Raw genomic sequence first — 22,685 nt, forward strand, 5'->3', positions numbered from 1 at the left:
AATGAAGTGCTGCCTGTTTCCATGCCTCTCCCATCATGCCAACGACCATTTTGTACCATGTGAACCTTGACCTTTGGGGAGGATATTTTCCAGAGGGCTTAGCCATTGCCCTAAGATTATCAATGCCATTATACATTTGAGTATGTGTGGTGTTTTACAAGCAAAACCAATTCGCCAAATCATACAATTTGTATTTCTGGCCTGCTGATTGCAGCAGCATCCTGTGTACACAGAATGCCCCGTGTTTTCAGAAAGCATGCAGAAATTCATAAATGTGCCACATGCACATTACTGCAGACTCATTTTGAGATGCCTGATTTACATACAACAAAATCAGTTTGTCATCTCCAAAATAGCAAAAAACAAATTTAAGGTACATAACCTCTGCTGTGTCCTTCTCTGCAAACGACACAAGAACTCAAATGTGGGAGGCACTACACAACATAAATCACCTTTATTAATGGTTGTCCACATACCAGTGATGTTTGCCTAGAGTGCATTCATACTGTGTGCGTGCCACCTTTCTGCAAGCTGCTCTGCCTGTGGCTGCCATGGAGGAGGAAGAAGCCCTCCCCGCACTGCAGCTTCACTGCCTGCATTGTTCAACAGGGGCTGAGCCGCCTGAAACCGGTTTGAGCAGGTTCTGGTCACCGTACATTACAAAGCTATGGCAACCCCCAGCCTGCTCGCCATTGCTGCTGAACTCTCCTGTGTGCCCCCCGTTGCCGATTGTGCCGCTATTGCTGTGTGAAGTGTTATTAATTGTTTCCATGTCTGCCTCGGTGTTCTGCGGCCATCCCGGGCCGCGGCGCCCGCAGCAGCAGCAGCTGGTCTCTTCTCCTTCGTGTGCAAGGAAAGCACCGAGACTGGTCGCCGATAAAGTGGGAGGGTGTAGGGAAGAGCCTGCTTCCTATGCAGAGCAGAAGGGTTCAAATCACAGCCGCACGCACACCGCAGCCAGGCCGCAGACGTTGCAGTGGCGGCACAGCGTCCCCTCAGTTGGGAAATCACGCGTTTCCATCCGTGTCGTAGCCCTGGCTGCCTGCGACGCTGCTTGTGCCGCCGCCATTTTACCATGACCCTCCGAGCCGAGGTGCTCGTCTCAGAAAAGTCATCTGAGGTGGGGGTGGGGGAATCTCTCCAATAAAACATCACAATCAACCTCGAGTATTCATTTAAACCACTATGTCAAAATGACGCTTTATTTAAAGACACCCGGACGCCATGATTTGAACTACTTCAATGTAAAATACATGGTTACTACTATCCTATAATAATAATACCGCCCACCCGTACATGAGGCATGGTTGATTGCCCTTGAACGGGTTGTTCCTGAGTGCGTTGCTCGCCTATTTTTGTTAACACAATTGGTGTCTATGCTATCAGAGCAAGAAAGCGCTATAAGATGGGCATCTGTTCATACATGCCAACATTTCAGATCGCCCAGGAGGGACATTTTGATGTGGGATGTTGATTTGCATAGGGATTCGTGATATTTAGGAGAGAGAAAGCAACATAGTAATATGTTTGTCAAACGATCTTTTTAAAAAAAACTATCTGTTTCGTTAGATCTCTGTGGTATGACCAACCATTTCAATGTTAAATCCTCTACAGATCAGGAGTTGTAAGCAGTTGTTTAGAGAGGGGAGAGACTGACCCGTAGGCAGCCCCCCCCCATCAAACATTGGACAAAAATGTATGTAATTTGTTAGATCCGGTCTGATCAACCATTTTCAATGCTGGATCTGATACTGAACAGGAGTTCTAATCAGTTATTGGGAGGGGGGCTAATCCGTAGTCAGCTAGTGTACACTCCTTGCAAACAACCATTCATGTTTGTTCGATCCAGTATGAGCAAGCATTTTTTTTGTTAGATCAACATACCTCTCAACCATTTGTGTCACAAAGGTGGGTGAAAACGCCTGATTTTATTTTTGGCGGGTGAGAGGCCCATTGAAACGAATGGGCTTGGTGGGTGAGTGCTGTTTACAAGGCAGGTGACACCCGCCACAAGAAGTTGAGAGCTATGGATCAAACACAGGTGCTGAAATATTTTGGGGAAAAAGTCATTCATTTCAATAGATATTTCTTAGATCCAGTTCGATCAACCATTCTAAACATTCGATCCACCACCGAACATGAGTTATGAGCAATTATTTAGAGGAAGGATAACCTGTAGCCAGCCCCCCTCAAGCAAAAAAAGTATGTTGTTTGTTAGATATTCATTTGATACGGTACGATTAACCATTTTCAGCGTTCGATCTGCCACAGAACATGAGTTATGCACAATTATTAAAAGGGGAAGCTAAACCGTAGTCAGCCAGTCAACCCAATTAAAAAAGAATATAAAAATGTATATTACCTCCACGTCCCTCTTCCCGCCCCAGTACTAATCTTTGAGGTGTCCCACCTCCCACAGGACTCTGTACCTGTGCCACTCCTGACATTCTCTCTAATCTATCTCAGATGGCATTTCTTCCCACTTCCACATGGTCATAAACCCTACCTTTGTTTACCTTCCTTTACTTACATTTCCACTGCTTACATCTTTGTACTGCTGGTGCTGCAATAACTGTTGTCCAAAAATATTATAAATCAAATGTAGGTGTGTGCTCATCCTGCATTGTTTTGCTGCTGGGTAAAAATCGAGTTTAGGTGTGTGCTCACCATGCATTTTCTTCGGACTACGCTGACTGGTTACTCCTGTTGCCCTCGGTTCTGATCTGTTTTCTCTTCCGTCGCCCTCTTCATTTCCCACTGTTTATTCTCAGTCCAGTTGTTTCCTTGAGCGCCTGCTCCCTCCTTGCCTACTTCCTCCCACGTACCTCAGCTGCTCTGCCTGGTTAAGTGTGCCACACTCTGTTCCCCTCACTATGGCGCTTTATATCTCTCCTATCTTCTCAAACTACTTCTCTATTTCCTATCCTTCTCCTCTCACTAAGTCTGGCAGGAAGAAACTCAAGAAGGACACACTGGGCTCCAACCCAGGCCTGCCTATCGGTGACACCTATGTCAGTGCTTCTGCCAGAGAGACTCTCACCAATATCCTCTTCGTCATTCCTTCTCCCAACCTATGGACTCTTCATATGGTTGCTCTGCTCCTTCTTTACTCTTCCTCACACATTAATGGTGGCACCCGCTTGGCGTTCCTTCTTGCCTCCTTCTCCAACTCCAGGGTCATCATAATTGTCTATCGCAATGGTACCAACCTGGAATAAGGACCTCGACCCAACCTCTTACTTTTTGATAGGCTTCTTCCTCACCTTATCAACTTTCCTCCTCACAGGCTCCCTTGTCATCTGTTGCTACGGCCACCGGGCTCCCTTTCCAGCTATGCCCACCTTGTCTACCTTGCCTCCTACTAAGCTCACCGGCTCTCTCACAACTGCTCCCTTTTCGCTTGCAACTGTTCAGGTTCTCTTGCCTACATGCACTGTTCTGACAACCACTCTGGTGCCCTTGCCACATGCTGCAGCTGCTTCTGGGCCACCTGTGGCCCCTCCTACACTGGCTCCCTTGCCATCTACTACTGTCCTGGCTCCCTTGTCTACACCCCCGCATTGACATCCTTGTCAGCCTCAGCTCCTCTGCCCTTCAGGCACTCTTGCTGCTTACTAAGGGGGGACCACTATCCTCTGTACCCCCCCTCGTAAGCCTTTCAAAAACAGCAATCTGCTCCACGTTACCACACATAACTCTGGCTCTGCTGTAAAGCACTCCTCTGATATCTGCCACCTCATTAAACTCTTCATCTTGATGTCCTAGCCTTTACTGAGACATGGATCAAGGACAGCTCTGTCACAAGTTTTCACACACTTCAACCTGAAGGCTTCAATAGCCTCTCTGTGCCCAGGCATAACAGGCCAGGAGGGAGAGAAGCTCTGATCTTTCCCGGGTGGATCCCGGTTTCCATCATCCCTGCTCAGGTCTACTCTTCCTTTGAATGTCTGGTCTGCAGGCTTTCTCTCTCTCCTGTCTCCTCTATTACTCTGGCCACCTTATATCGGCTGCTGGACCAGTCCACCCTCTTCCTCTCTGAATGGGCTGACCTGGACTCTTCTCTTCTTTCCTCCTCCCAACTCCTCCTTCTGGGGGATCTTAACATCCATCTTGATTCTCCTGACTCTTCAGGTCCTTTCCACAACCTATGTGACTCTCTCTCCATTCTTCCTGCTGGCCTGACGCACACCGCTGGCCACACCTTAGATGCTCTTATCTCTACAGACATCCCTCTGTTACGCTCACCTGACTCCCACGGAGGCGCAGGCCTGGTTTGGAGTGCTGTTGCCTCTTCTATGGTGAAGCGCAGGACTCAGAAGATGGACAGGACCGGACCTTCAAATCTGGCTTGTCTGACTCGCAGAAATATCCTTCTGTGTGTGAAAAGGGAGTATCAACAATCTGCGGGATAATGTGTAAGCCTCCCACTCCCTTCTCACCCTCCACTAAAACCTTCTGCGATGCCCCGTGAAGTCTCACCTTAGGGTCTGAAAGGACGAGCTCTCCATCCTGCTTCTGATGCAGGGGCGCGTTGTAATCCAGTTACTTCACTGGATCATGGATTGTAGAGAGTTCAAGTTTGCTTGACCTTCCCGGTAAAGTACTGTGAGAATTCTGTTTATAAGTATGAGCCCGAAATAATAATTGTCCGTTGTCTCTATTTCAGGTGCAGAACAAAGATTCCGAGATGAGCAATGGAACCGACGAAGGAAACTCAGGTGAGTTGTTTGATGAGAGGTTCCTTTAGTGTCCTTGCATTAATGCACTAATGCTTGTGTCTTTTTTCCCCATAGGGGCCGGGGTTCGGAAATGCCGGAGATATGGCACCGACCCGAAGTGAAAGGTGCAGTTCCAGTAGATATCAGGTAAGTCTTTAATGAGCGTTCAGGTAATGTCTTAGCATTCGCTCACTAACGCTGATGTCTCTTTTTCCCCTTAGGGGCCGGGGTCCGGAAATGCCAGGATGCGGCACCAACCCGAAATGAAGTGGGAATGACCCAACAGGTAAGTCTTATGATGGCAAATTAAGATTTTCTTATTCTCTTCCCTAGCTCACCTTTGTTCTTGTCTTTTTCTCCCTAGGCGCTGAAATGTGGTTGCGGATCCAGATGTTCGCTGATGAACATGGAGGCGCCTAGTAAAGGTGAGTGGAATGCGGCGCTGCAGCGATCGATGCGATGTGCTTTTAAAATGAATGTCTTCCTTTTCAGGATCGTCGGCGAATTGTCTCCGGAATGCGGGTTTAGCAGGTAAGGACTCTTCTTTCGCCTATTCTCTTCACCCTTTGCAGGTGTTCAAGGATGCTGGCGGGCGTGGCAGAAGTCAGGATGCAGGAGCAGACACGGTGAGCGTCTAGCTGCTAGATGCAGAACAACGCGAAGCGTGAGTTGCTGCTTGGGCGTGGCTTAAATAGCCTTCAAAGTAGTTCCAGGTATGTATCCTTCCTCTCAGGTATGTATTCTTCCTCCGGCCACACCCGTGTGGTTAAGTAGTCCCCAAAGATAAAGTAGTCCCATTCAGGCCTCTAGATGGCCCGGAAGTTGCAGCATGGTCTGCATCAGGTAAGTTTACACCAAGCACCTTTAAACACAAAGTCATCTTTTATGAGCCTGGCGCCTATGGCGCCAGGACTGTTGTCCAATATGAGCCTGGCGCCAAAGGCGCCAGGACTGAGTCCAAAGGGCCCCTACTTGGGGCTGCTGAGACTTCCCTCGGGGACATGATGTCTGCCTCTGGGGTAGCTGGGCCTGGTCTGGCTCCTTGGAGGTAGGCATCATGACAGTACCCCCTCCCAAGGTTGTTCTCTCCGGGGGTTTTGGTTTGTTTGGGAATTTTCGGTGGAATTTTTGTATTAATCGCGGCGCGTGTACATGGTCGCTTGTTTCCCAAGATCTCTACTGAGGTCCATACCCCTTCCAATCAACTAGATAGAAGAGTTTTGACTTTAACACTTTGGAATCCAATATGTCTTTAACTTCAAATTCTAATTCCCCATCAATCTGAATTGGTTCTGGTGGTTTGATCAGTCTGGTTCCTGGTTGCACCGGTTTCAACAGTGAGGCGTGAAAAACGGGATGAATTCGCATGTTCGCTGGTAGATCGAGTTTAAAGGCCACCGGGTTGATTATAGCTTTGATGGGATAGGGTCCTATGTATCTGGGGTTGAAAGTACGCGGTCCTTTGAAAGGTAAATGTTTAGTTGCTAGCCACACCTGGTCCCCTATTTGGTACGGAGGTGCTTCACTTCGATGTAAATCAGCATTTTCTTTGTACTTTCTCTTGGCTTGCTGAAGATGAGTCGTAGCTTCTTTGAAAGCTCGGGTTATCGTGGAATGCAAATGATCTACCGCAGGCATTTCCAGGTTTTGAGGAGGGTCCAGGTCTGAGGTTCGAGGATGATGACCATACAAGGTGTAAAAAGGGGTTTGTCCTGTTCCAGAATGTACAGAATTGTTATATGCATATTCTGCGATCCAAAGAATGTCTTTCCAATTGCTTTCAGATTGGTGCAACATACACCGAAGATATTGTTCAAGGGTTTGGTAGTTCTCTCGGTTTGGCCATCGGTTTGGGGATGGTGACTGGTGGATAATCGTACATCAATTTGCGCCAGTTGACAACATTTCCTCCAAAAATGGGAAATAAACTGGCTTCCTCGATCTGAGACTAATATGGATGGAAAACCATGCATACAAACTATGTTCTTCAGAAATTCCTTGGCCAAGATGGAGCCTGAGGGTAACCCTTTTAAAGGGATAAAATGGGCCATTTTGGAGAAGAGATCCACAATCACCAAGATAGTGTTGTATCCATAGCAAGGAGGCAGGTCGGTAATAAAGTCCATCGACAAGGTGTGGCAAGGTGCCGGTGGAATATCCAAAGGTTGTAGAAGACCGGCTGGTCTTTTCTTTTGACCTTTATTTTGGGCGCAAACTCCGCAAGACATCACAAAATATTTTATGTCTTTTCTCCAGGATGGCCACCAGAATTGTCGTTTGATCTTTTCCTCAGTTTTAGCGATACCAGGATGTCCTTCCATTAATGTATCCAGATAATGGGCAATAACGAGTTCTTGCAGTTCTTTGTTAGGCAGAAATAATCGCCCCTGGAAGTACAGTAAATCGTTATTAACGGAAACGTGTGACCCCTTTTGGCTCCATTCTAGTAAGGCTGTGGAGTCTAATAGTTGTTTAACTCGAGTTTGAACGTCCTCAATAGTTTGTAAAGAGGTCAAATCCAAAATTCTCTGTTCAGGTATAATCGGTACAGGTTCTAAGCTCGAATTTGTTTCTTCCATCCCAATCCGGGATAAAGCGTCCGCTTTGCCATTCTTGCAACCAGGGCGATATGTGATTACAAAATCAAATTCCGCAAAGAATAAAGCCCATCGGAGTTGACGTGATGATTGGGCTTTGGCCGTCTTTAATATGATGGTGTGTCTTGCGCCGAGGAGGTAATGACGCCAAGCTTTGAAGGCGGACTTAATAGCTAGTAACTCCTTGTCGGTGATTGCGTAATTAATTTCAGGAGCCGAGAATTTTCTGGACCAAAAGGCTACAGGGTGTAGTTGGTTAGTTATTGGATCCCTTTGAGACAGGACAGCTCCCATGGCTAAGCTGGATGCGTCGGTTTCAACAATGTAAGGGAGATCTGGGCGTGGATGCTTCAACACAGGTGCAGAGGTGAATTTAGACTTTAGGTTTTGAAAGGTCTGTTCTGCCTCTTGAGTCCATTCGAAACGTTTATTCTTCCGTAAGAGAGCTGTGATGGGTATGACCACTCGAGAAAATTCCGGGATGAATCTTCGATAAAAATTGGCAAAACCAGGCATGCTCTGAACCCCCTTCACAGAGCTAGGAGATGGCCATTTGAGGATGGCATCCACCTTTCGCGAGTCCATTCGGACTCTTTTAGGTGTCAGGATGAATCCGAGAAACTCGACTTCTGTGGTATGAAAAACGCATTTTTCGAGTTTTGCAAACAGTTTGTGCTGGCACAATTTTTCAAGAACTGCCCTGACATGTTTTCTGTGATCGGATTCCCAAGAGGAGTACACCAGGATGTCGTCGATATATACGATGACACAAACATCGATAAGTTCCCGAAGAACATCATTCATAAAGTATTGAAAGGCAGCAGGTGCGTTGCACAATCCGAAGGGCATCACCTGATATTCAAAGAGCCCATATTTGGTGCGGAATGCAGTCTTCCATTCGTCGCCTTCTTTTATACGCATCAGGTGATAAGCTCCCCGGAGATCTAACTTGGTGTACATACAAGCATCTTTTACCTGGTCGAGAAGTTCAGGGATCAGAGGCAGAGGATAACGATTCTTAATCGTTATTTGATTTAGGGCGCGGTAGTCAATACATGTTCTAAGGTCGCCTTCTTTTTTCGGCACAAAGAACAGAGCTGAGGAAACAGGAGACTTTGACGGGCGAATAAAACCATTGGCAAGGTACTGATCTAAATACTGACGCAAATGAAGGTTTTCAGGTTCAATAAGAGCATAAATCCTACTGCAAGGCGGTTGAGCATTGGGTACCAGATCGATTTGACAATCGTACGACCGGTGGGGAGGTAACGTGTTGGCCTGTTCTTTTTGGAAAACGTCTTGGAATTCTTGGTACTCAGCCGGTAGTTGTATAGTGGCGGAAGTTACAGAGGCCAGTCCCATATTTGGATTTCTTGGATAACAATTTTGTTCACAATCAGGAAAGGTTATTCTCTTTGGTCGCCAGTCTATTCGAGGATTATGTGTTTCTAACCAAGGAATTCCTAGAATTACTTGAAACTGTGGGGCCTTGACTACGTCAAACACAATAGCTTCCCGATGTCCATCCTGACCCACTAGTGTCACTTCTGTAGTGGAATGAGTTACCGGCCCTGAGGCTATTTCGGTTCCATCAACTGTAGTAATGACATCCTTGTTAGCTTTCGGACGGAGAGGGAGATTAATCCTGGAGGCCAATTCACGATCTACATAGTTTCCAATAACTCCACTGTCGATGTATGCCTTTATAGCATGCAACCGCCGAGGCTGTTTCGGATCCACGAGGACCATTGGCATGATGAAATGCGAGGTCAAAGAGTTTGTTTTCAAGCTCGGCAAGCGGACCTCTAGGCTTGTCGGGCTTGGTCGTTTCCCGAATCAGGTTCTGTTAAATTGTTGTCAGTGGCTCCAACCACCTTCTTAGGTGGTTTTACCGGACAATCTCGTAGAAAGTGACCAGAAGCTCCGCAATAGAGACATAATTGCTTTTGCCGCCTTCTCTCCCATTCCTTCTGCGTTAACGGTCCTTTAACTCCACCGATTTGCATAGGTTCTGAAACGTCTGTACTCTTGGGGTTAGCGTGAGTTTTGATCAACTCTCTGGTTTGAAACTTGGATCGATCTGCTTTTCTATTCTGAAGTCTGTGATCAAGTTGAACCACAAAGTCTATGTACTGTGCGCAGACTTGGGGTGGATTTACTATTTGGGCTAGCACGTCTTTAAGTTCTCCGCGCAGACCTCGATGAAATAATGTGATCCTTTTACTCTCTGGCCACCCAGTTTCCACAACCAACCTATTAAAGGTGGCGATGTAATATAAGAGATCCTGGTTACCTTGTCGTAAGGATAGCAGTTCGTTGTCTAGGGCCTGTCCCTGAGAGTGTCGAGCAAATAATCTTTCCATGCTTGCCTGAAAGCCTTGAAAATCCTGGAGAATTGGATCATCTTGATTTACCAAAGGAACTGACCAATCGGCAGCACTGCCGCTGAGATAAGATAATACAAAAGCTACCTTGGTCTGGTCATTAGGGAAGGCCCCAGGTCTGCATAGGAAGCGTAAGCGACATTGGTTCATAAAAACGGCATATTTCTTGGGGTCCCCAGCAAAACGTTCAGGCAGGGCCAAAGGCATGTTTCCAGGTAGATTGATTTGTACCGGGTTATTCGAAATCATAGAAGTGGGATTCCCCCCGGAACTAGGTAAAGGAGTTTGTCCTGCCTGACCCTGCAACAACCGTTTGGCCAGGTCATCAGTTCTTTCCTTAGATAGGATCAGTTCTCTTTTGAGAGCGTTAGTCTCCTGGCGGGCAGAGCGTACTTCTGCCCATAATTCCCCCAAAAGCTGGGCCAGCTGGTCTGTCTCAGAAGTTTCCATAGCGCCCGGGTGGGAAATTGTAGGTAGGCTTCGCTTTCTGTTACGCTCACCTGACGCCCACGGAGGCGCAGGCCTGGTTTGGAGTGCTGTTGCCGCTTCTATGGTGAAGCGCAGGACTCGGAAGATGGACAGGACCGGACCTTCAAATCTGGCTTGTCTGACTCGCAGAAATATTCTTCTGTGTGTGAAAAGGGAGTATCAACAATCTGCAGGATAATGTGTAAGCCTCCCACTCCCTTCTCACCCTCCACTAAACCCTTCTGCGATGCCCCGTGAAGTCTCACCTTAGGGTCTGAAAGGACGAGCTCTCCATCCTGCTTCTGATGCAGGGGCGCGTTGTAATCCAGTTACTTCACTGGATCATGGATTGTAGAGAGTTCAAGTTTGCTTGACCTTCCCGGTAAAGTACTGTGAGAATTCTGTTTATAAGTATGAGCCCGAAATAATAATTGTCCGTTGTCTCCATTTCAGGTGCAGAACAAAGATTCCGAGATGAGTAATGGAACCGACGAAGGAAACTCAGGTGAGTTGTTTGATGAGAGGTTCCTTTAGTGTCCTTGCATTAATGCACTAATGCTTGTGTCTTTTTTCCCCATAGGGGCCGGGGTTCGGAAATGCCGGAGATATGGCACCGACCCGAATTGAAAGGTGCAGTTCCAGTAGATATCAGGTAAGTCTTTAATGAGCGTTCAGGTAATGTCTTAGCATTCGCTCACTAACGCTGATGTCTCTTTTTCCCCTTAGGGGCCGGGGTCCGGAAATGCCAGGATGCGGCACCGACCCGAAATGAAGTGGGAATGACCCAACAGGTAAGTCTTATGATGGCAAATTAAGGTTTTCTTATTCTCTTCCCTAGCTCACCTTTGTTCTTGTCTTTTTCTCCCTAGGCGCTGAAATGTGGTTGCGGATCCAGATGTTCGCTGATGGACATGGAGGCGCCTAGTAAAGGTGAGTGGAATGCGGCGCTGCAGCGATCGATGCAATGTGCTTTTAAAATGAATGTCTTCCTTTTCAGGATCGTCGGCGAATTGTCTCCGGAATGCGGGTTTAGCAGGTAAGGACTCTTCTTTCTCCTATTCTCTTCTCTTCTCCCTTTGCAGGTGTTCCAGGATGCTGGCGGGCGTGGCAGAAGTCAGGATGCAGGAGCAGACACGGTGAGCGTCCAGCTGCTAGATGCAGAACAACGCGAAGCGTGAGTTGCTGCTTGGGCGTGGCTTAAATAGCCTTCAAAGTAGTTCCAGGTATGTATCCTTCCTCTCAGGTATGTATTCTTCCTCCGGCCACACCCGTGTGGTTAAGTAGTCCCCAAAGATAAAGTAGTCCCATTCAGGCCTCTAGATGGCCCGGAAGTTGCAGCATGGTCTGCATCAGGTAAGTTTACACCAAGCACCTTTAAACACAAAGGCGCCAGGACTGAGTCCAAAGGGCCCCTACTTGGGGCTGCTGAGACTTCCCTCTGGGACATGATGTCTGCCTCTGGGGTAGCTGGGCCTGGTCTGGCTCCTTGGAGGTAGGCATCATGACACCCTCTCACTACCTCTCTCATGGACTGACCATTCTTTTCTCTCTTCCCACATGTATTTCTCTTCTCCTCTAGCACTGGCACACCCTTCACTGCCTCCTGCCTTCAAGGTCATCCAACCCATGAAAAGAGTGATAGTGGCTGCCTTTGCCTCCACCTACTCTACTCCTGTGGCTGACTCCCACCCTGACACAGCCCTCTCTAACATTTTACAACACTTGACATTCTTGCCCCTGTTTTAAGGGTCTGTCTGAAGCCTTTTCAAAAAAGTGCAACTCTTGGTACGACTCCAAGCTGGCTGCCCTTAAACGAAAGTGCAGATCAGAAGAATGGAAATGGGGATCTTCAGGTGGACCATCTGACAAACCGGCCTGCCGCCTTCTAAAAAGGCAATATAGACTATGCATCCGCTCCAAGAAAAGAGTCTATATCAAGCCTGCATCTCAGCGGCATCTAACAACACGGCTGAACTCTTCAAAAACACGACTGAACTCTTCAAATTCTGAAAGGAACTGTTCAGTCCTACTGCAGCTTCTTTATCTACTGCACCCACACAGGCCCTTTGCTTGGCCCTGGCTGCACATTTCACTGCCAAAACACAGGACATCCTGTCCTCCTGCTCCCTCCACCCCTGCACCTTCGCCTGCACCCACATCTCTTGGGTCCCCCTCAGGCACCCACCTCTTCTCTCCTCCCTCTCCCCTGTCACACCTGAGAAGGTCTCTAGACAAGTCAGGTCCCATGAAAGCATTCTCCAAACAGGTTGACTCATGCCCTCCTTAAACCATCACGGACAACAGTGATTCAATTGCTCTAGCCGTGGCAAACCTCTGCAACCTCTATTTTGCCACTGGAGTTTTCCCCACTTCTGTCAAGCACTCTCTTGTGCACCCTCTGCTGACCCATCTATCCTGGCAAACTATGACCTGATCGCTAGCACTCCTTTCCTGGACAAACTCCTGGAGAAATTAGCTATGTCTCAGCTTACCCTACATACTGAATCTGGTGGTTGTCTCCATGACCATCAGTCTGGTTTAAGAGCATCAAGAGGCACGGACACTGCTCTTCTGAACACCTGTGAAGACCTGCTTTCAAATCTTGACTCTAACTCTCCTTCTGTCCCCATTCTTCTCAATCTCGTTCTACCTTAGACACAGTAAACCACAACATCCTGATCTCCTGTGTCAGTGATACCGTGGGCATCACAGATCTGGCCCTGGCGTGGCTTGTCTCCTATCTCTCTGACCGTCCTCCCAAGTGCAATTTGGGTCCTTTCTCTCCTCTATCACTCTCTCTACTTGTGGTGTCCCCCAGGGATCTAACCTATCCCCTCGGTTCTTCAATGTCTACATGGCCCCTCTAGCCCACAGGATCTCTACCTTCACCTGTAACTTTCGATGTTAAGCGGATGACACGCAGCAATATTTCAGGCTACACTCAGCCTCTTCCTCCTCCTCGCTCATTCCTTACTCTCTGTCAGCAATTCAGTCTTTGTGTGCTGTTAATGATCTCTACCTCAATGCCAGTAAGACAGAAATCATCCTCATTGGGACTCCTGCTCCCTCCTTCCCAATTTCTCATTGGCCAGCCTCCCTTGCCCTGCACCCCCACCTGCCAGCAAGGAAAAAAATCTGGGGGTCAACTTCGACTCCACTTTCTCCTTCTCTTCTCACTTTCCCCCAAAGGCTCACCATCTCCAGAGCCCTGGTTCTCTCTAGGCTGGACTACTACAACAGCCTCTTTCTCAATCTTCCTACTTCTACTCTCCGTCCTCTACAACTCATCCAGAACAGAACCGCAATAATTATCCTTGGCTTCAAGCCCAGGGACCGCATCTCCCTGGTGTGGAACTCCATCCACTGGCTCCCTGTGGCTGCTAAGATCAAGTTCAAGACCCTCTGCATAGTCTGCAAGGCTTTCTCGGGCCGGGGCCCGCACTATCTACAAAGCTCTATTCCTAAATACTCTCACTTTAGAGCCCTCCGCTCGTCCTCCTCCAACTCTTTGCAGGTGAGCTGTTTTTCCAAGCAGAGATTTAGGGGTAGATCCTTATTCTCAACAGGTGCCTCCCTCTGGAACAGCCTCACTGCCTCTCTCTGCCTTAACCCAGAGCTCCTTAAGTTACGGAAACTCCTCAAGACCTTCCTCTTCTCTTCCTTTTTCTCTATCCGTCTCCCCTGCTAACCTCCTCTTTTTTTTCTCCTGCCTCACTACTCCTTCTCTTCCCTAACTCTTTTCAGCTTTTGCCGACTGGTCGCCTGGTTCACCTCCAGAGCCTCACAGGTCCTAGACTCCCCCTCCAGTCTTTGCACTTACCTCCGGACCTCTGCACTATGTTCAGCATACGTTCCATGAGAAGGGAAACCTCTCTGCACTTAACCCAAACCCTGTGAGATGGGGCGCTCTTGTCCCCCCTCACACTTCCGTCTGTACAATTGCATGACCTGAATTTACTAAGCCTAGTAACTTCTGCTGTCCTGTCCCCCCTTTGTCTCCCCTCCCTAGTTTGATTGCGCCTGAAACACTTAAAGGCATGGTCTAGTAAAACATTTTATTTAAAAAATAGATAGACAACATTAAAAAAAAAATACTAGCATTCTCTTTTTTAAAACTTCCTATGTAAAATTTTGAGCTATTCAAGCTCAAAATTCGCAAAAGCAAGCACATGGGCGCATCCATTTTGTGAAATGGATGCCCTCCTGTGCTGGCTTTTGCTTTTGCGGCACTAATGAAGGAAAAGCCAGCCAGCTGTAGTAAACAAAAGCTACCGCTGGATGGCTTTCCCTTCATTAGTGCTGTACGCGGAGGACGGGGACCGGAGACCAGAGCAGGAAAGCTGCAACTGAATCTCGGTAAGTGCTATTTATTTAAAAAATAAAATAAGCACTAGCTGCGTTTTTTTTTCTAAGTTTTCCGGGCTGGAGGAGCCCGGAAAACTTAGAAATAAAATCGCAGCTTTAAAAACGTTGTATTTATGTTTGCGGTCGCTTTTGAAGTGATCGCAAACATAAATACAACGTTATTGTGTTGGAAAACGCTGCGGTTTTTCTTTCCAAGTTTCTCAGGCTCCTCCATCTAGGAGGAGCCTGAGAAACTCGGAAAGAAAAACCGCAGCGTTTTCCAACACAATCGCGTTGTGTTTATGCCTGCTGTGGCTATCACTTTGGGTCTCCGGTGCTCGCAGGGGAGCACCGGAGACCCAAAGTGAAAGCCACAGCAGGCAGAAACGCAACGCGGTTGTGTTTACATGCCGCGTAGTGTTTCTGCCTACAGCTGATTTCCCATTTGGGGCTCTCGGGCACCCCGTGGGGAGCCCGAGAGCCCCAAATGGGAAATGCTAAATGCTGCGTTGTTTCTGCCTAAATCTGCTTTCCCATTTGGGGCTCTCGGGCTCCCTGTGGGGAGCCCGAGAGCCCCAAATGGGAAAGCAGATTCAGGCAGAAACACAACGCGGTTGTGTTGGAAAACGCTGCGGTTTTTCTTTCCGAGTTTCTCAGGCTCCTCCGAGCCGGAGGAGCCTGAGAAACTCGGAAAGAAAAACCGCAGCGTTTTCCAACACAATAACATTGTATTTATGTTTGCCGTCGCTTCAAAAGCGACCGCAAACATAAATACAACGTTTTTAAAGCTGCGGTTTTATTTCTAAGTTTTCCGGGCTCCTCCAGCCCGGAAAACTTAGAACGCAGCTAGTGCTTATTTTTAAAAAAAAATAAATAGCACTTACCGAGATTCGGCTGAAGCTTTCCTGCTCTGGTCTCTGGTCCCCGGCCTCCGCGTACAGCACTAATGAAGGGAAAGCCACCCAGCGGTAGCTTTTGTTTACTACAGCTGGCTGGCTTTTCCTTCATTAGTGCCGCAAAAGCAAAAGGCAGCACAGGAGGGCATCCATTTCACAAAATGGATGCGCCCATGTGCTTGCTTTTGCGAATTTTGAGCTTGAATAGCTCAACATTTTACATAGGAAGTTTTAAAAAAGAGAATGCTAGTATTTTTTTTTATGTTGCCTATATTTTTTTTAAATAAATGTATTTACTAGACCATGCCTTTAATGCACTTGCACTAGGAGAAATGCCGTCAGGCCTAGTATGCTAGTTACTTTTTGTTAGATCATTCGGAATCCCCAAGGCATAAGAATGACTACTGTATTCCCTTGCTCTCTTCCCGCTTTGAAGCACTTCACTTGTGTATAAGAGCTGTAAAAATAAACAATAACAATTACAACCCCTTTTCATTTTCTATTCTTTTTCCCTCTAGCCCTGCCTCCCGCACCAGGCGCAATAGCCCGCCTACCCGAATCCGCAACATTTTTTTCTTGTTCCAGACTTTGGCAGGGTTCCCCTTGGAGCAGTGTTCTGCTCTTCCCTCCCTGGGCAAAGCCTGGGGGGTGGCTACGTTCTCCACTCCTGTGGCCTGGACGACCCCAGCGGAGCTGCAGGTCTCGGGCTTTGGTGTCAGCTCTAGAACTTCCCTGGTTAGCTGGGTCGCCCTGTTGGGCCCTGGTCTCTTGCCATCCCTGCATAGCTGGGTGTGGCGGTTGAGGTTCTCCCATGCTGATGTGGTCTGCACTGCAGTTCCCTGGTGTAGTTTGGCGTGACCCGGGCGCTTCACACCCCTGTGGGTGGCCTGGTCAGCCGGGTCAGGAATGCTCTGCTAGGCCCTTGGAGCGGGTCTCCGGTGCGGTGGCTTTGCCCGGGCGGAGGTAAATGGCTCTGGCACAATGGGTCGTGCAGAGGTCTCCCAGCAGCAAGGCTCTGGGTCCCTGCCTCCTCTCCGGTTTGTGTCTAGGGTATTGCCGGACTTTGGCACCTGTAGAGAAGTTTATCTGAATTGCCACAAGAACGTGGGAGCACACTGCTCAATCTCCTGAAGGAGGGCAGGGTGTGTTGTCACCTTGGGCATACTAATGGCAGTCATGTTATTCTCTGATTTGCCTCCATTGTCCCCTGTAGTGTTGTGCTGCCTGAAAACATGGACTTTGTCTCACATTACTCACATCACTCCCTGCACCGAGTTCCCATGGATTGGCCATGCTGTGGGTGCCACTTCAGCCTACAGTCCAGGTCTTATAGCACGATGTCTGCTTACTTGTGATGTGTGCCTACCCATAGCAAGGCATAGGTCTGCGAGCTGTATGGGGCTGGGCTCCAGTCACCCCCCCCCCACACACGGGCCCTTGTGAGCATATTGGTGGGGTGTGCCTAGGGTGTTTTTGGACTGGCTGTTCCCACGCCCCCTGTTTCCCTTCCTCACTTGACAGCAGTGGCGTCACCAGGAATCAAATTTAGGAGGGGCACAGAGGGGGGCAAAGACAAAGGTAGGGGGGCCATGGACAAAAGTAGGGGGAGAACATGGTCACTGCTCCTCTTAGGTGGGGGGGAACAATGGGGGGCACAGGGTTTCACAGGGGGGGTGCGGCCCCCCAAGACCTCCCTCTAACCACGCCACTGCTTGACAGTCCTGGAGGTTGCTGGGCGCCGGCCTTTTCATGCATAGGCTGTGGTGGAGCCGACATTTGGGGCCCTCTGGTGCTGGGTATATTGACTATGGGGCTGCCTTCTACTGGGTGGAGGCCTGTGGAGCTTTGGTCCCCTCCTCCCTCCTCCTCCTCTCCCCCACTCTCCCCCATGTGTCAGGGGAGGGGGTCTGTGTGGCTTGTCTGTGGCTGCGCATCTGTTGGGCTGCCCTCCCTTTGCCTGAACCAGCCATTGTGGCCTGCATGTTTTTATTACACCCTCGGATCTTAAAAGCCGTGCGCTCATGTGCTGGTGCTATTGCACCCCCTGCTTGTGCCCTCATTCTGGCAGGTCATCAGAATTGGGCTGGAGATGGGGTCTCCTCTTCCTTCTTCTTCAGAGTCCATTTGCTTCTCCCCATGTTACCTGTCTGGGGGCATGTGTTGGGGGGGGTTCCTGGTGGTCTCCTTTTTTGGTGGCTTTTTCAGGGGGTTGCCAGTGGCTGAGCCCGGGGCATCTCTGGGCATCCTCCCTCCCCCTGGTTCCTATGCGCTCTCGTGTTGGATCTCCCTGATTGTGGGCTGTGTTCCTGGGACTGAAGGGCTCCTGAGCAGTGCCTAGGTTTTTGGCGACGCTGCAGCCGTTACTGGGGGCTGCAGCCTCAGTGCCACAGGTGCTTCGGGTGGTTGGCATCCTCCGGAGCCTGGTGGGGTGCTCCTCTGTGTTGGAAGTGGAGGTCGTCCAGTATCTCACGGTTTGGGTGGGGTTGTCGCTCTGGAATTGGTTCATGGGGGTACACCACTGGCCATGCTTTCTGCGGCTGTTCCTCCCTGCTCTTCTGTCAGCTCTCTGTGTCCCTGGTGCGGCTGTGTCTGTGAGCTCTTGGCTTACAGGTCTTGGTCTCCTGCCCCTCTGGGTTGGCAGGCGGCCGCCGGCCTATCTCCGTGGCCTTATGGGTCCCCTAGCAGTCTGCCTGCTATTGGTCCATCTCCTAGGGTGGTGGTTCCTCGGCTGCTGGGTGTGTGGGTCCATTGCAGCGGTTGTCTGCTGCCATGCCCCAGTCCTCCCGTCTGACACATCTGACCTTGGTGTGTCAGGACTGCCGGATCGGATTTCCGTCCCCGCCGCTCCCTTCAGGGCACGGTCTGGACTCCACTAGCCGGGGGTTCTGTCGGGTGGTTGGCCATCCTGTGGGCTCTCCCAGTGCTGCTGGACATGTGGGTCTACCGGAGGGTCCCCCCCCCGGTGGTGTGTGGACTGAGGGTCTCCTCCTTTGAAGTCTCTTCGTCGACTTGGTTTACCTAGTCTGTTGGCACAGAGTGCTTTGCAATCGCTCTGTGTTCTGTGCGCTGCATGCTGCTGCATGTTCGGATCCCGGCAGGGCCAGTTTGGCCATCCTCCTTCCGGGTTTTTCCTTTAGACCACGCTGTGAGATGTTCTCTGCTTTTCCTGACTCCCTGTCCATTCATCTTCTGTCCTTGCACATCGAGTTGAATTGTCTCCTGTGGCCTAGTTCTCTGGTTGCGGTAGGCATGGGCCACTTCCGGCTCCGGGCTCTGCCCTTGGGCTGCTGTCCGCTTCTCCTCTCTTCTCTGTAGTTAAGGGACTAGTCGTGGCTTCCCTTCTCATGTGGTGGGGGGGTCCAGGTTCCTCATTTGGATGGCCTCCAGAGCCCTTTGGATGGGTCTCTTGTTCTCTGTATGGTGGCGCGTGCTCCATTCTGTGGTTTGGACTTCTTTCTTCTCTGGTCCGGGTTGCACCTGAGGCGTTCGCATGGCATTCCATTTTTTGGGGCCAGGTTCTGGTCTGCTGTTGGTCATGTCCTGCTCTCTCTCACCCGCACCTGCTGGGTGTGGGTCTACCTGAATCTCCCTCTGTTCCGCGCTGTGCCTTCAGTTGGGGTCTTCCAAGTGGTGAGGCGCCCCTCTTGTCCCCTGGTCCGGCCTCCTCTGCTGCCCCTACTGCTCTTCCTTTTACGGTTCTGAGAGGGGGCTTCCCTGTCCTTCACGGCTCGTTCCAGTTGAGTCTGTACCTTCGGGTTCCTTTGGTGGTGACTCTGCCTACCCGATCTCCTGTGGGGATTCCGCTTGGCGGCCCTCTCTGCTTCGTTGTTGCCCCTGTTGCCGGCCTGCTTGGTTCATGGTGGTGGGTCCTATTGCTGTTGGTTGTCCCTTCTATGGTGGCCGCAGTCTCCAGGCTGGGGTGCTCCCAGTCTCTGGCGTCCCTGCCTTGCGGTTGGGTGCCTGGGCAGATGTTGTTTTTGGCCTCATTGGCTTGTCTCTGCCAGGGCCTGCTTGACTCTGTGTCCGCCCTACTCTGCGGGTGTGCCCCTAGGCGGTCTGAGTGCTGCGGGGGTAGCCGTATTGGTTCTGGGGTCTCTTGTGCTGGGCACGTTGCCACTCCCTTGCGTGCAGGGGTTTTCTGTGCCTTCCTTGTGTTGTCACCATGGGTCGTCGGCTGAGTGTGCTCTCTCTTGAGGTGCTTCTTGTCGATCCCTCTTCTTCCCTGGCGGGGCTCCGCTGGGCTTCTTTGGGCACGAGGCGGGTGGGGCTGTGCTGGCATCTGTGGCATGGTGCTGGGCTTTGTCCCTCCTTGGACCTTTTGTGCTTTTGCTTTTGGGGGCTCCTCCCCTGGTGGGGCATCGTCTGTGCCTAAGCTCGGTCGTTGGATGTGTGGGCCCAACTCCCTGACTTGTTTTTTCTGGGTGTTCCCTTCTTCCGGCTGGAGTGACAGGCAGGTCTCTTTGGGGGCATGACTTCCTGCTGGGAGGTGGCTCTTGGTGTTGCCCTATGGGTTGGTTGTGTAGCTGCCTCCTGTGCTGTTCCACCGCATTACTTCTCTGTGATGGCCTTCGCCAGGAGGTGGGGGAGGTCTGCTGGCTTTGTGTTTGGTGTATGGGTTGTAAGTGGCAGGCTTGCCTGTTCTGGTTTGCCCGTTGACTCATTTGGGCTCTGTGCACTGTCTGGTGTCTGCCTTGGGGTCTTGAGTTTTGCGCTTCTGGGCTCTACTTGTGGATGCAGCTGCCCTGTGCTGTGGGCCTCCGTGGTTTACTGTTGGTCGGTTTGCCTTGCCCTGAGAGGTGGGGTTTACTTTAGGCCCATTCTCTCTGGAGTTGGCGTGCCTCAGAGATCAGTACTGGGACGAGGAAGAGGGACGTGGAAGTAATGCCTGGATTACTTACTGGTAATCGTCATTACTCCTAGCCCTACTTTTCCTTGCCCCAGTATGGTTTTCCCCATCTCCCCCTCTCCCGCTGTCGAATGGGCCTTTCAGGCAGTTGGTAGTAACTGTTGTAGCTTGGGGAGGCGGGCTATTATGCCCCGAGCATGAGGCGGGGCCAGAGAGAAAAATAATAGAAAGTGAAAAGGGGTTGCTGTGGGAGGAGGGACACCTCAAAGATTAATACGGGGACGAGGAAGAGTAGGACTAATAGTAATGAAGATTACAGGTAAGTTTGATCAACCATTTTTAACGTTAGATTCACTACAGAACAGGAACTATAAGCAATTATTTAGAGTAGAGGCTAACCCATCACCAGCCACCCATCAATCAAAACATTTACAAAAATGTATGTAATTTGTTACATATCCATTAGATCTGGTATTATCAACCACTTTCAACATTAGATCTGATACAGAACATGAGTTATAAGCAGTTATTTGGGGGGCTAACCCATAGTCAGCCCCCAAACAAACAAAGTACAAAAACGTATGTAATTTGTTAGATATTTGTTAGATCCTGTTTGATCAACCATTTTCAATGTTAGATCTGCTACAGAACAGGAGTTATAAACAATTATTTAGTGGGGGAGGGCCTAACCTGTAGTCAGCTAGCCAGCCCCTCTATAAGAAAAAGTACAAAAACATATGTCATTTGTTAGATATTTGTTAGATCCGGTTTGATCAACAATTTTCAACATTAGATCTGTTACAGAAAAGGAGTTATAAGCAGTTATTCAGAGGGGAGACTAAACCATAGTCAGCTAATTAGCTCCCCCAACCAAAAAATGTATGCCCTTTGTTAGATATTCCCTCTTGGTTTCCAAAGATATATTTCCCTCCTCTATATTTCCCCCTATTACTGCCTTGTCCATTGCCCTCCATATCTTCCACAGATCATCTTTGAGCCAATCCCTCATTATCTGTATTTGTGTTTCCATGAAGTATGATTTTTAGATCCGGTTCCCCCATACTTCCTCTACCTCTAGGTGTCTGTCACGACCCTCGGCCAAAACCCCCTCTGGCAAACCCATTGGCCAGGTGGAGTCAGGACTCGGGCCTCTAGAGCCTGGCATCCTCTTCAAAAGCCCTCATGGGGCCAGGCTCATACACCATGAAAAACAATGTGCTTGGGAACTACTTTATTGTATTGTCAGCCAACATGGAGGCATCTACATAGCTTGGTTCATAAGAACCAAGCTATGAGGTCTAGTGTTCTGGGTGTGGTAGCCTAGGGACTACTTTACCTGGACTATTTTGTGGGGGCTATTTAAACCACATCCGAGCAAGACAACAGGCTTTGCGTTACTTTGCAGCTTGCAACGTGATGCTCACCGTGTCCAGCTATTCTCTCGAACCTCGGAGAAGCAGAACCTGCAAGGAGACAAAAGGAACATCATTAGCAGCAGCATCTCTCGGCTGGCACCACCCCGTACATTCCACTTGCACTGAAGAACACCGCGACCTACAAGGAAGGAAAACACAGGTTAGCAAAGGCAATACTTTGCAGCGCTGTGCACAGCGCTTACTTACCGCATCATAGCGCTCTTAATGCGCCATCATTTACCAGCGGGGTTCAACCAAGCCAGTTCGCCGCGCTGAAGCTCTGCATACCTAAGGGAGAAAAAAGAGACATTTTAAACAAAGAAAGGCATGCAGGATAGAAACAAAACTAAAGAACATCAATAAGACCTACCTGAACAATATCAAACGGGCCGGCATCAGTAAAGTAACTGGACTGCACTCGCCCATGAAAGACAACTCGCCCCTGCAAAGAAGGCAGGACGGAGAGCACGCCTAATTCTACCACAAGGTGAGGAGAGGGCACCAGAGGGACTGAAATCATACGGGGGTGGAGGGAGGATACTTACCCCAGTCGGTCAGTCTTGAACACAGTCCTCCTGTATTTTCAGGCAGAACCTTCCCCGCAGACCACATCAGGGCAAAGCTGAGAAGCATACCAGCGAGTAACCCGGCTGGGTGGAGTCCCTGTGGATACCATGTGAGCGTAACAGAACGCGAAGCCTACCATAACAAATCCACCTGGGCGCCATGGAGACTTCAGAAATGGACCAATTGGCCGAATTACTAGGAGAGCTTCGTGCTGAGGTTCATTCTGCCCGACAAGAGACTAATGCCCTCCGGAGAGACCTAATAGTGACCAAAGAATGCACTGAAGAGATTAGCAGGCAATATTTGCAATCACAGGCAAGACAGACGCCTCTACCTGGAAGTAATCCAATGATGCAAAACCCCGCCATACCACCCACTCCAGTACAGATCACGTTACCTGGAACAGTGCCCCTGGCACCACCAGAAAGGTTCTCAGGCGACCCACGGAAG

The 22,685-nt window shown here is 49.6% G+C and overlaps 1 protein-coding gene across 3 annotated transcripts in view; it reads right to left on the reverse strand.

The window, feature by feature from the left end:
- Positions 1-1,087, reverse strand: part of ZNF532 (zinc finger protein 532) — a 484,821-nt gene extending 483,734 nt beyond the window's left edge. For 2 of the 3 annotated variants that reach the window (XM_069627063.1, XM_069627061.1), the window contains exon 1: positions 477-1,087. The gene's annotated coding sequence lies outside the window, so the exon portion shown is untranslated. Of the gene's footprint in view, positions 1-452 lie in introns of all 3 variants that reach the window. The other variant, XM_069627062.1, reaches the window with a different exon arrangement.
- Between the last annotated feature and the right edge of the window lie 21,598 nt (positions 1,088-22,685).

The sequence above is a fragment of the Ambystoma mexicanum genome, chromosome 6p (assembly GCF_040938575.1).
Source record: "Ambystoma mexicanum isolate Mex_15411 chromosome 6p, UKY_AmexF1_1, whole genome shotgun sequence".
Lineage (NCBI taxonomy): Eukaryota > Metazoa > Chordata > Amphibia > Caudata > Ambystomatidae > Ambystoma > Ambystoma mexicanum.